General features: G+C 43.1%; 1 protein-coding gene across 5 annotated transcripts in view; it reads right to left on the bottom strand.

The window, feature by feature from the left end:
• TANC2 (tetratricopeptide repeat, ankyrin repeat and coiled-coil containing 2) overlaps positions 1-14,373 on the bottom strand; it is a 228,425-nt gene that overhangs the window by 213,303 nt on the left and 749 nt on the right. The gene's annotated exons all lie outside the window — the stretch shown is intronic.

Genomic DNA, 14,373 nt, shown 5'->3' with positions numbered 1-14,373 from the left:
CACAGTAACACACCCACTGCCCCCCACACACAATGCAGACACAAATTCCAGGGAAAATAATGCTAAATAACATTTAAAATTCTCATCTTTGCATTTCTTTGCACATTAAAATATAATTATCTTAAACATTTTTAATCCAAGCTGCCGTGGAATGGCCACATGGATGCACTCAAGGAGGAAAAGCAGCTGCACATTCATCCATCATTGGACAAGTCACCTCGAGTGCAGGGATCTGTTCTGTTTTCAGAACATGCTGACTGGCATTTGGAGCACAGGTATAAGTGTGTCAAAATCCTGTTTGACTTTTAAATCACTCAACCAAGTCAGTCTTAATCCTCAGATAAGCTTTTCTTCTCTCTAACCTCCCCAGTAGGAGACTGGGAGCCTTTATCACACAAGCTTTTCAAAATACATTATTATTAAAGTTCCCCACTTTTCAGTTACTCTTCCCACCAGCCTATCTGCATACTTATTTACATGCAATTATCTATTCAGGAAGCACATTTACAAATTCAGAAACATCTTGTTGCTGTTCTCCCTCTCAATTTCACCTTCCCTAATTGACTTCTCCTGCAATAATTTATTTTCTCATCTTCCTTCACCCTCAGGATGCTCAAGACAGCTCTGAGAAATACAAACCCTGGTATTTACAGACCTGCAACTCGCAGCAAGGGAGGAGAAAATATATGTTGACCCCTCTCATATAGATGCAGGGTCATCATGACAAACATTTCATGACGGAAGGGGATCCAGGGATGCTGGGAAAAGGGGGAGATTGCCAGATTGCCATCCTAAAAAAAAGATTTTTCAGCTTACTGAAAGACACAGAGAAGAGGTCAGAGCTCCCAGAAAAGAGACTCCTTTGGAGATGTGAGGTGGTTTGAAGCTGGCTCCCTGCCAAGTCTCCAAACCTCACCACAAGAGCTCCCACCCCAACCCCCAAAACCAAGGGAGAAGAGAAAAAAAAAACCAAGAGAACTGAAACAAGAGAGAGGCAGCTAAAGTAATATATAAAAATATATTTACACTTACATTACATTTATTTGTGTAATAATTGTAATATAATTCCCTTCCCCCCAATATTGAGTCTTGTGTGGTGTCTGGAAAACCCCTCTCACACTGGGGTGAGTTGTGGGAGGGGGGGCTTGGACTTGGCAATTGGATTTTTGGGGGTCTCAAACCACCACAAAAGGGGATGCCAATTTTTTCTGGGAGAGCTCCCAGGATGAAGGACAAGCAGCACAGATTTGCTCAGCCCCACAAATACCAAACCCACCACTCGGGGCCTCCCAGTCCTGCCCACCAGCCCAGACTGGTGCTCCCCTGGAAGAAAAAATCACTTCCCATACACTTAGTTAATTGTCACATCTATTTAATTATCTGGAGACCGGGTAGAAACATTTTTCCCAGGCTGCTTTTGCCTCGTTTTAATGATTTAAAAGGTCACAGGAAGCTTTTTGCACGGCCATGGAAGAGGAGAGCAGGGAGGAGTGTCTGTGTGTGATCATTTACTGAAATCCTTCCCACTGCGAACGAGCAGAAGGATGAAAATCCCCCAAGCACGGAGAGCTGGGAGAATTCATGGGAAAGGTTGGATTTTAGGAGACCCCAGCACGTGTAAGGAGGGAGATCAGTGGTGTTTGTGCAGCAGGTCCCACCCAAGGCTCTGCTGCACCACCTGAGGGACCAGAGCTCAATTCCTGGCCCCAACTCAACAGAGATAAAACAACGGCAGGATGAGAAGGGGGAGGGAGGAGGAAGAGGAAGAGCACAAATAAAGGAAGGAAAACCAACCTGATGTTCCTCTAATGAGTAATATGCAAAAAGCAAAGCTCCTCATCTGATATCTACACCAGCAGACACAACCTTGGGAGGGAAACAACATACACTCCAAAAAAATATCAGGTTCCCTCTCGAGCTTTCTCACAATATTTCCACATTATTTCATATTTTTGCCCATAGGATTTCTATGTGTTATTTAGCAAAACCCTGCTAGTGAGCTGCACGTGGATAAAACCCATTTCCCAAACCTGGAATTCACAGAGGGATACAAATAACACAACATGAAACCTGAATACGGCTTTCCTTTATCTAAAAAGCAGCCAGCTGTAAATATTGCAGCTTTCCATCAAATTAGGCACAGCAAACATGTAAGCCAAGTGATTAATATTTTAAGTGGTTTCTTATTTGGAAGAAGATAACGAAATTCAATTTTATGAAGTATTTATACTTTCAATAACCATTTCCTATTTGTGTTTTATCAAAAAAAAAAATAAATAAAATTAAATCAGATCAACTCCCATTATTCAAGCAGTTCAGACACAACAACTCGACAGCAGGACTGGAAACTCAGGCTTTTCCAAGAGGGAGCAAGGACACACAGTGCTTTCTGCTGGGCTCTTTTTTAGTTATATTTAACCAGGTGTTACAGAGCATCTTAAAAATTCAAAAAAAAAAAGCCTCCTACATAACAATTATGTAGCTCCTTTGAATTATCCAAAATAATTCCAGGCTGACACTGAACTTTCCTTCCTACACAGGCCCTCCAGAACACTTGAAAACGATGCTATTTGCCTCAGTGTACACAGACTACATCAAACAAAGAGCTATTTCTGCCCCAGCACCACCAAGTTGTGTCCAAGATTATTTTATCCATAATATTATATATATTACTAGGGGCTTAAGTTTTTAAACTCTTCCAAGCTTGGTTTAGTCACATCTATTATTCACTGAAGTGATGGAGCCACACTGAGTTAGAAAAGGCTCCAGAATTTATTCTTTTTGTTGTTGTTCATGAAATGGGGGATATTTTTGATTACTTTAGTCAATGCTTAATTATTGCTAAGTTATAGCTTTAGCACTTATAAGCACTTTTATATATGAAATTATAAAATAAACTGCTGCAAACCAGCTCCATTAGTAAGAAAAAAAGAAAATGCAGACAAGTGAACAAATTTCAGCTCAGTTTTCCATGTTATGGTGGTGGCACAGAATAAAAACTCTCCAAAAACTGAAACCATTTGAAGTTCAGCCCAGGTTTGGGAAACCCCACAACCAAAACCAGCCTTGACAGTGAGGAAACAAGTGCTTTTTTACAGCCATGGCTTTGTTAGCTACAATTTCAAAGAGATTTGGGGTTTGTTTCCTATAGAGAACTGAACAGTCTCTACACACGACTGTGGATGTGGAACTAAAATGAATGTTTTCTCTGAGAAAGATGTCTGGGAGGTAAAAAAAAAGTGAGAATCTTTATACAACACATTATGCATTGCACCTATAAAGTTCTAAAATAGGACAACATATCAAAAATAGTACTTGGTCTAAATTAATTGCAAAAATCACATGCTCTTTCTGATGATAAATTATAAAGGACAGAGGACACTTATCATCAAAATGAAACATATATACAGTTTTTTGGGGCATTCTGCTCTGTTCCAACCAACAGCCATTATTTTTGCTCCTAAACCACAGTGCTAGAGGCTCAAGTGGAGACTGTTCTCCCCCAAACCAACCTGCTCCATCTCACCCTCAATCCCATCCTGCAGCTCACACCACAATGACTCACGTGGCATCGCTTCTTACACACAACATTGATATTTATTCAAATTTTCTTGTGAAACTTATCTAGAAATCAGGCAGTCAACAACTTGTCACGCTTTATGCTGGGGGGTTTTTGTTGGTTGTTTTTTATTTTTTTTCTTCCTGACTATCCACAGAGAGCCTGAGCTCAGAATATGGAACAGCAGGCCTGCTGCCAGCAGACTTCCTGAGCTCCCAGCTCGGAGCATATGGATAAGCTCTTAATACAATACAGAAAAGACACTTCTTGAATGCGAGCAGGCAGCACTGGCTTCACCACACACAAGTTCAGCACAAGTGTCTAGACTGTGAGCAAACTGCCCCCAGCTCTAAATCCGGGGATTTGCAGCACAGCCGGGTGACAAGGAGAGGTTTGAGCCGCCCGAATTCCACGAGTGCAGATTCCAGGCGTCGGATGCGGGAACACAGGTGGCACATGTGACATGTGAGAAGGGTAAAGCCCCACACACCATACCCAGAGCTAAAGGGGTGATCAGTACCACCACAAGGTTACTCTGCACACTTTATTACTCTTTAACTGAGGAAAACCAGCCCAGGGCACACACACGGAAAACAAGGCAGAGAAAGACTCATCCCTTGGAAGGTTTGGACAGTTGCTGAGTTTCCTGCTAATGATGAACAGCTAAATAAGCTTATGTCATATGATCTAATCTGCCTTTAAAGATGGTTTTATCCAAACTTGGAGAGGTTTTTTTTATTTGCCTCCATTTGTGGAGAATGTTGATTTGCAGCACTGGTTGTGCTGGGGTCAAAAAAACCTTGACTACATAAAAACACACGTGTTGTGGTTTCATCCCAGCCAAGCCCACAACACCTAAAAACACCAGTTGAGGTGACAGCCAGCCCCTTGTAGGGCCTGATCTGCTTTTCCAACTGCAAAACTGCCTGGTTGTGAGGACAAAAGCAATGCAGGAGTTTGAAGTTAATCATTATAGATTTCTTAACGCAGAATTTTAATTGTTACCAAGAAACATCAGGGAACACGCAGGACACACAATTATATCAGACACCTAAAAATTATATCATGGATTTGGTTTACCCAAGTGCTTAAATTTCTCACAAAAATTATCTGATTTAGGTGACTATTCCACAGCAGTTCCTTCATACCTGTCTGACTTAAACTGTATTTCTAAACAGAAATAGTTTGGTAAACAGATTAAACCACCACATTCAGGCACTTATTTAACAACATTTGTTAACTCACTTTAAAAATTTGCACATGTACCCATCTATTTCAACAGTGATCTCTGTTCCCAAAGATCCAAACTCCAGCAGCACAACATGGAAAACTGGCTCAGTAAAAGGACTATGGATGCATTCAGGAGGCTTGGACAGAGTCTGCATTGACCAGATTTGGTCCAGTGGCTTCTGGACATTTACAAGAGGCAGAAGTAGTGGAAAAAAAAAAAGTCCACAAAGAAATGAGAGTCTGAAGCAAAGCTCAGATATTTTATGAGGATTCCTGCAGCTACAGCTGTGCTGGGGGTGGGAAGATCCTGGCAAAGGCCCCGTGCAAAGACAATGTACACGAGAGCAGCTACATCATCTACCCAGACAACCTGATAAAGGCCAACAAAAGCCCTCTTTGAAAACTTATCTGTGTCTGTGCAGGAATTTTCTCCACACTGATACATAGTGTTGTCAGGGGCTGGGCAAGTCTGCAGCAAGGTCTGCAGGGTCTGAACAAAGTCACAAATTCACAGTTCCCCTCTTCATCTCCCTTGCTCCGCGTGCACGCAAATAACGCTTCTCAATTGTCCTTTCAGATGTTTCACAGCACTTTGTGTCGCTCCTGTTTTTCTGCATTTCTCCTGCTGCCCGTTTTTGTTCAGAACAAACTCTGAGATATCAGCTTGTTCATATTCTAAGCTTCCCATTTTTCAAGACCCATTTGAATCCAGTCCTTCCTTCCCATCCCTGCCACCCCTTGGAAGCCGATGCCATCCACAGGTTTCCCCAGCACACTCAATTCCTCCATCCAGGTTACTAAGCAACCTGTTAAGCAGCTCTGCATCCACTGAACAGCACTTCTGAACGTTCCACATCCAACTTCTCACACAAAAATACCACGGGCCACCCTGGCAAAAGGGAACAGGGAAATTTTCACCTTGTTACAACGTTTTTCCCATCGTTTTACAGCAGCAGCTTGTTCCAGCCTGGTTAGCAGTGCCAGAGATGTAGAACTGAGATCTTTCAGTTCCCACTGGGCAAAGACTAAACCAAATCAACAGAGCACTGCATTATACAGCCTTTTAAAATCATTCCTCAGTTCCATGGACTAACCAGAGTCGAGGTTTACGTAATCCCAAAAAAAGCCACCTTTTTTTAGAGCCCGGGAGCTGGTCTAGCAGCATCACAGCCCATACTCCCCTGACTTACTCCCCTCACACTTTCACTCAAATGCCAGCGACCAAAACCCTCGGCAGAGCCCCCCCCCCCGTGACTGAAAATACTTCTCAAGTTGGCAAAAATAAACCCTTGCATCTCCTTTGCCTTTGGAAACGTAACACTGATTTAGAAGGACACCATTTGGCCTGTGATCACAACTTGTAACTGGCAAGAACTCCCACTGTTATTACTTTTTGGGATAACTGCTACCCACATAGTGCCAGATGGTCCCTTCCACCTCTGCTGAGGAGGTGGAGCAGCTCTGCCTGCTGTCAGCAATGCAGCTTCTTGGGATTTTAAAAATCAAGATATAGATGATATTACCAGTCTGAAGAGAAAGAGGGGAGGCACATGTAGCTCCATGACAGTTTAAAGCCTCCAAAGAACAATATTCCCTTTTTTCCATGGTGCCTGTTACACTAAATCCCCGCTCCTGAAGGCAAAACACCAAGGGATGGCTTGGTAGGAACCAAAGGTTGCTGGAAGTGGAAAGCTGCTCTCAAAGATTTCGATCAAACACGAATGTTCTGACTGTGAAGCTGAGCTTATCACACTAAAAACTGCGTGGAGCAGCAGGAGACTGAGTCAGGGTCCTCTAATCGAATCCTACACTGAAAATTAAATAGGAAAATTATGTGAATAAGAGGGAAAAAAATCCCCGTTAAACAAGCAAACTGGAGATTTGTCCCTTCATAAAATATTAATTATCTATTAAGCTAAGATTACTCAGAACTGCAAAAGCTGCTAGGAAAGATAAACAGCATTAGACCCCCAACTTAAGTAACTGCAGAAAATAAGAGATTAAGCAACACACAGCAACACTTAGAGAAGACCTGCCTGAACCCAGATCATTTTGCAAATGCCCTTAAAAATAAAATCACGTGAAGAACACCATGGGCTGCACGCTGGGGCAGGACAACAAAACCTGCAGGCAAGCATTGATTTGGATCATTCAGATCCCAATATCCACGTGCATTTGCACCCCTCCCCAGGCTCAGTTTAACAACTCTCATAAAAGTCACACACACACACACACAGAGACCTTTGGCTCTCTTCTTCAAGCATCACAGATTTCTAAAATCTATTCCCACACTATTTTACTTCGGTTTTCCCTCTCTCAGAACCCCTCCATGTTCTGTTCCATGAAATCTCTGGAGGATGGAAAGTTGTTTATCTGTTTGCCCACTTGATCTGCCCTTTGCTGAAGCCTTTCCCGGGCAGCACTTGCAGGAGCAGCCTCGTTAAGCCCATCCCAATTATCTGCTCAGCCACCGACCCCCTTCCTGCTCCCAGACCTGCACCAGGCACCCAGCAGAGCCACAGAACCAGGAATGTGGGTACCCTAAAGGAGCCTGGAGAAGCAGGAGTGGCACAGGAGGCTTAGGCCTGAAAGGACATCACTTTTTAGAGGAATTCCAAGCCCCACTCTGGCATCCCCCAAGTCCTGGTGAACTCCCAAGTGCCATTTCTCAGCATTAAAAACGTGGAACTCGTTTCTACAAAAGCGCTTTGTACCTTTATCTTCTCGTTCCTGAGCCTCTTCACATCATTATCTGGAACATTAAGGGCACCCTACTATCAAAAAGAGTTTCTAGACAGAGAATAATCCCACGGGAGAGAATGGGAGATAAGGCAAAAAGGGAAAATCAGCTCTTATTAAAGATGTAAATAGAAGGACTAACCACAGGAATATACACACTTCATTGTTCAGGGCACTCTGGCTGCACATTTCTTATATTTCCCCGTTAAAAATGCCAAATTTATGAGAACCAACCCCAGAAAAGCAAATGGCAGCAGCTCATTTTTACTGATGGAAAAAGGCATCACCAGAATCTGCTGCCCCAGCCTGGTGGGACCAACCAGGCCTGGGAACTCCAGTGAACTGCTCAGCTCCACCAGGGAGTCACTGCAGGGCAAGAACACCAGGAATAACCAGAGGAAAATGGGATTATTCTTTCCACCTTCTACCCAGACACCTGGTTCAGCACAGCTGAGAGACCAGGAGCTCCCAGTGGGAATCACCAGCTGGGTGATGGCACAGACAGGTAAAACTTCCTCAAAGAGCAACAAAAGCTAAGCCTTGTTTTGGTTTGTGTGGCTTCCCTAAATTAATAAACAAAATACACCAGTTTCCATTTAACAACTGCAGAAAGAATCTAAATCCTCCAATATTTATACTTTTACACACAGGAACAGGACTCAATTCAGTGCCTTCTCCCAGTTTTCCTTGTATTTTTTCTTTACTTCATTGGAAATAACGTTTCATAAACTGAGACAGAAGCAGCCACTGGCATCAGAGCAATCAATACAACATTGATATTATCACTAATATTTAAGCCAACTGTTAAAAACACTGACCACGGGATTCAGCTCAATCAGCTCCACCCTCCACAATTCAAAGGTGAAAATGGTGACTGGCAGGCACAAGAGAGACCATCATTGTTTCCAGCTTAAGGACATTAAAGCACTTTCAAGAGCATCAGTTAAAGCTTTTGAACCACCACCACCACCATAAATATTCAAACTCTCATTCTGAAGGATATTTTATATCATCTTTAATTTTGGTATTTTTTCATATGCACTGCTGGTTTCTCTGTTTCATACGTGTTCATCAAGTTGCTCCTCCAAACTATGTAGGAAACACAAATTTTTAAGACAGACAGCTGAAAAAAGAACACATAAAACAGGAGGGAAACATTCCCACCCATATCTGAGCCTCGCTCATTAAGGCATCTCAAAAATACAAATTGCAGTAGAGGTTTTTCCTCCTGACTGCTTTATAAAAGCATTTTGCTTAAATAACCTGAATACAGAAAAATAGCAGCAATCTACCAAAATATTATTGCACCTGCCCTGGAAATCATAGAGGCATGAAGGGAAAAAGGAAATAAACACCCAAAATATTTAAAAGTACGTAAGTAACAAGAAGTTCCCCTACCCTAAAACACAAATTAACCATCTCTTTTCTCATTCTCCCTGATTAATAAGAAATTCCCAGTGTGACTTGTATTGCAAATAAGGATTCACCTACCCAAAATACTTCTTTCATTAATGAGGTCATTAAAAATCTCAAATTTCAGATCACTACAATTCAACCATAATTAGCAATTAAAGCTGATGTAAGTAAAAATAAGACAATTAAATATTCACCTATAAAGTGAAGAACCTGGCAAAAAACAACACATTTACCCTACTCACTGTTATTTGGGAATTTTACCTCAACTCAAGCTATTCTGTATTTTAATCTTAAAAACATTCCCTAGGGAATAGGGTGAAAGATGCAGTTCAACTATTCAGCTGAGTTTCAGCAGTGATGTGATACAAGCTTCAGGTTTTAAGTATTACAGACTGAAAATCTAGAATTTCACACTCAGCAAAGTGTCACTGAGCTCTGAAAACCAAGTGAGCTGTCCCAATGGCAAAAAAAACCCCAAAAAACCAAAACAGAACATATGGAAAACTGGATGTAAAGATAAATAATTCCTGGTGACGACCAGATCTCTGCTGTCCCCCATGCAACCGACTCTACAAGAAATTGTTATATATTGACAGATTAAAAAGAAAGTGTAGGAAAGAGCAGCAAGAAAGCTCTTCTCCATCCTCCCAGGCCCCAGGAAGGCTGGGAGAAGGGCAGCCACACATTTGGTATTTGCACACCCTCCCAGCTCAGCGAGGAACAAACCCAGCTTTGAGCCCGCTCCGCTTTGATCGGCACAACAGGGCCACAAACGCTCATCAGATGACTCCTCAGGAACTTGTGTGCAACGGGGCACTGTGAATGGCACTGCTTGTGGTGCAAGAAAGGGTCATTCATCCACCCCGGGACCTCCACTGGGGACACACCACTCCGTTCTTCCTCATTAAGGACCGGCGAACAACTAACGAGCAACGAGTTGCTCCAAGACTCCGAAACGACGAGTATGAAAGATCTCCAACAACAAACCCCTCCCCAGCCAAACAGCCAAGCTGACAGCCAGCCCAGCCCTCACCCTGCAGAGCTCCCAGTCTGCTGGGGAAGATGCTCCTTCAGTCACCAATATGTTCTTTTCATAAAGGACAAATAAATAACAAATACTGTTTGAGAGCTGAAATGTCAACACGCGTGATTCATCACTGCCTTCATCAGTGATGCCAGTTCAGGAGAGAACACCACTCTCCCAGATTACTTCCCTGCCATGAGCTCACCCAGCATCGTTCCTGAGCAGCACCAGGGCCCCGGATCCGGCGTGTGGAGACCTGTCTGTGCAGGAATAGTAACATGAACTCACCGGGATCCGGCGTGTTCCTCAAGAATCTACGTGTGCCTCTGTCAAATCAGCTCTTAAGGATTCCTACCTCGGGTTAAACTTGATATAACTCTGAATAACTCTCACCTTTGCAAAGCAGTGGGATCGGTGGAAGAGGGGAAAAAAAAAAAAAGCCACTCAAATTTTAAATTCCAAAAAAACCCAATGTTTTTAGTTAATAAGCCCTTTGCTCCGAGCAGGAAAAAAGCTTATAAAATATCACAAAAATGACTGAGGAAGCAAAACTTAAGAGCAAGGTTTGCTTTATGCAGAAGGCACACAAACCCAACCATTACACACATTTTATAAAAGCCATGAATAAGTAATGATTCCTTTGAAATCAAACAATGACGCAACGTGGCACAAACCCAAACTTGAGTCAAATAAGCACAAGGTACTTTTTATGTTTTATCATTACTAATTAATGTTCTCTTCCAGAGGGTTGTTTTTTTTTTTTTTTCGAGATGGAGCTTCTCACGCCACAGCATAAATTCTGTTATTTGACAAATTTTGGAAAGACATGGAGTAAGTGCTGCCCAGGAAGAAATCCAGAGTGCTCAGGGAACTCAGATTATTCCAATATTTCTCCTCCTGAGGAGCTGAAACTCCACCTTCCCATTGCCACAGCACCCTAAACATACAGCATTTTTATTCTCAACCCAGTAACTTCTGTTCTCCATCAGAATCCCACAGCCAATTCCATGCTAAATTCCTCTCCAGTGTTTCCAGTACCCTCATCATTAAACTACATCCTTTTATCCCACACTGCTGAAGTAGAACCTCAAGGAACTCTATTACATGGGACAATTCCAAGGCTGGGCTCTAAATTCTCAATTCCTCCCTTCCTGATCTAAGTACACAAAACAACCTACTACCTTCTCTAATTAATGTAGAGTTTGTATTTAAATTAATTACCTTTTAAATGAATGTAAACCAAACAACTACATTTGAGCCCCAATACAATAACGGGGCTGGAATCATTCTAAGTGACATAAGTAGAATTTGATTTTTCAAAGCTCATAAAACCCAGTAGGAAAATAAACCAGAGACGAATGATCCAGTTCACTGGATCAAATATTTGCAGGTGCAGTGAGCTCCAAATGCTAATTTACCTCCAGTGAGCACATTCTCCACCTTCAAGTTCAAATGAACGTGTCATTCCGGGCTGGTTTGGACTGGGATTGGAGTTAAGTTTCCTCACAGTAGCTCCTGTGGGGCCATGTTTTGGATGAAAACATCAAGCACAAGAGTCAACCAAGCAGCAGGCTCAGTTCTGCTCCCACTGCTGGTGTGGAAACCTCCCACAGCCCTTACTGGTAATGTCACCATGTCCTGTGTCACCACAGAGCTTGTGCACGTCCTACGGATGCTGAAAGAATTCCTAGAGCTTGGCACATATTTATCAATGGGAAACAAAGAGCAAGACACCCTGAAATTACTGATGGGGCTGATCACAAAGGTTATAATCAGTGAGGTAACAAAGGCTTTGAAAGACTGTATTTGTGTAGGACTAAACATAAATAAACCACGTCCACTGTGAGGTGCCATCCTAAGGCTTTGTGCAACACTCCAGACACGAGTTCCCAGCTGGCATCAACCACTCAGAGCTCAGGGCTGCCATGAAGGACAGAGCAGCCACTATTTCCCACTCCTGCATCCTCCTCCTGCCACCCTCATGTCCCCCAGGTCAGGTTCAGATTATTGATCCAGCGAGAAACGAACTCCACAAAATAAAGAGTGGTCGTTCACCCAGCTCAGGGGTTTGACAGGGGACCAGAGAGAGGGTGGGTGGGAGAACAGGGAGGAGAGGTCACTGATTCAGCACCAGCCCTTGCCATCAGCTCTGCCTCAGCAAGAAACGACCCTCAGAGCCATTTGCTCACCCGGACGTCAAAGGAGATCATCTTGCCACATCTGCTCGAAAGGAAATTCGTCCTCAAAAGTCGAAAAGAGTCAATGTGTATACGTGAAAAAGGCAAGAAAGCAGGATTTTGTTTTTGTAGAAAAAATATCTGAAAGAAAAATATTTTTTTTAATGCTGCACCACGTGGGGTTACAGGTGTTACCAGCCTCTCAGCTCAACCACCTCTAGAAAATGTAAACTGAGATAAAACACAAAGAGACATAATCCTTCTCTTTTTTTAATGAGAAAAACCATGCACTAAGTTGGGAGAGTCACAGGTTTCTTTTTTAATATGCCAAGGGGTTGTTTTTAGAGTTTTCTGGCTGCCTTCTTATTGTTTTCCTTTTGCTACCTAATAAAAAGACACAATATACTATCACAAATTTTAACAAGCATCCTGAAATTAAACAAAATATAAGATTATAAACTAACAAAGATATACTATAAACAACTTCATACATCACAAAGCAGGCCTTGCATTAAATTGTTCTTCTGGAAACTTATATATAAACCCAAACCTGAAGAGCTCACAGACTACACAGATCCACACTTGGGCCTTACACAGTTTGCATTTATGGTCATTAATATTGATAAAGGAGAATTTGCAAGCAGGAAGTTAGGGATGCTTGTCTGTAATGTATTAAAAAATTCATCTTTTAAAAATTCCCTGCACATATCAGGCACACTCATGGATTTCTCAACATCAACATATATATCACTGGTTTCCAAAGGTTTAATTGAAAGTAAATGCAGAATATGTGACCTGAAATGTTAAGAGGTAACTCAGTACCTTAGAAGACATATTTTTGGCCAGAATATGTATTTCAATTAAAAACAACCCAGAAGCTCACACAGGATCATGGGAAAACCAATGGAAAAGACAGAGAGATGAGACCAAGACAGGAACTGCCACAACGCAATCAATACTGATAAGGAGTTTATTTTCTAAAATTCTATTACTCAGCCAATTACACCGAATATGTAACCAGTAATTCACACTGTAATTACCAGTCTACACTGCAGGCCTGTCTGCTCCAAGATTCTACGACCACAGCCAAGATCCAAACAGGACACGACCCTGCCACCCCTCTCCACTCCAAGGAAATCGGGGCTAATTTGGAGCACACAGAGTCTTTTGCATTTATGATGCCCTCAGCATGAGTTACTACAAAAAAGAAACCCAACTCTAAATAGGATGTTTATTTTCTTAGAAGACCCAGAGTCATAATGGCCACAGACCTCAAACTGTTTAAAATCTTCACCCAAGCAGTACTGCGTTTTTGTTCCACCTGATAGTTCCTTTGCAAAGCCAAAAAAAATGAGATTTTGGCTACAGCAAGTTGCAATACATTGTATTTTCTCAATTCGACTGCAGGGCCATCACGCATTTCCTAGATAAACATTCCTCCACACCAACTACCCATGATCTAAGGTGTCTCTCCCCACCCATAAAAAGCCTCATGTGACCGCAGCCAGCAAATCCTCTTCAATAGAGTCTCACCGAAAGCCACCTATTACACCAGCTCCTTTTTCCTTTCCCGATTCGCACCTCAGCAGTGGATGTTTCCAGGTCTGATAATCACGTTTTGAGGACCAGATAAGAAAAACAGACAACACCCACCCTTGAGCCCTTGGCAGGAACCATTCCCGGCTCAGCCTGAGCTGTGCTGCAGGCAGGGTCTCCTGGCCATGTTGTTGTTCTCCATGGCACGTTCGCCGTATTCCTTCTCCTCCTCCCAATCCCAACATGAAATTTGCCTTCTCTCCTGCGCCGTGGCCCCGCCGCACCCCCCAGCAGCGCTAATTAAACCTTCGCCATCTATTTAAACCCTCCAGATATTCCCTTTTTCCTCGCGCTTATTTTCACCTGTGTAAAAAAACCCCACGCTCGCCACCATCGCCTCCTGAACTTCCCGACCCAAACAGGGGGACGAGGAGCTGCCTCTTCCTCGCAGAACGCCCCATCCGAGCTCCGTCTGCCTCCTCATCATCATCATCATCATCATCTCGCATGGCTCTTTTGCATCTCAGCCCCCAACAGCCAACCCACGCGTGTAACAGAGAGGGATGCGGTGTGTCATTAGACTCCACACACGCCTTACTCACCCTTCGGGTGGGGGGGGGGGTTCGGGGGGTGCCCGCAGAGCGGGGGGCGAGCGCGGGGTGTGTTGGGGCGAGCGCGGGGTGTGTTGGGGC

This window comes from Corapipo altera, unplaced genomic scaffold (genome assembly GCF_003945725.1).
Source record: "Corapipo altera isolate COAL_440 unplaced genomic scaffold, ASM394572v1 142, whole genome shotgun sequence".
NCBI lineage: Eukaryota > Metazoa > Chordata > Aves > Passeriformes > Pipridae > Corapipo > Corapipo altera.
The sequence above is the reverse complement of the archived record's forward strand: the minus strand, read 5'-3'. Positions and strand labels throughout refer to the sequence as shown.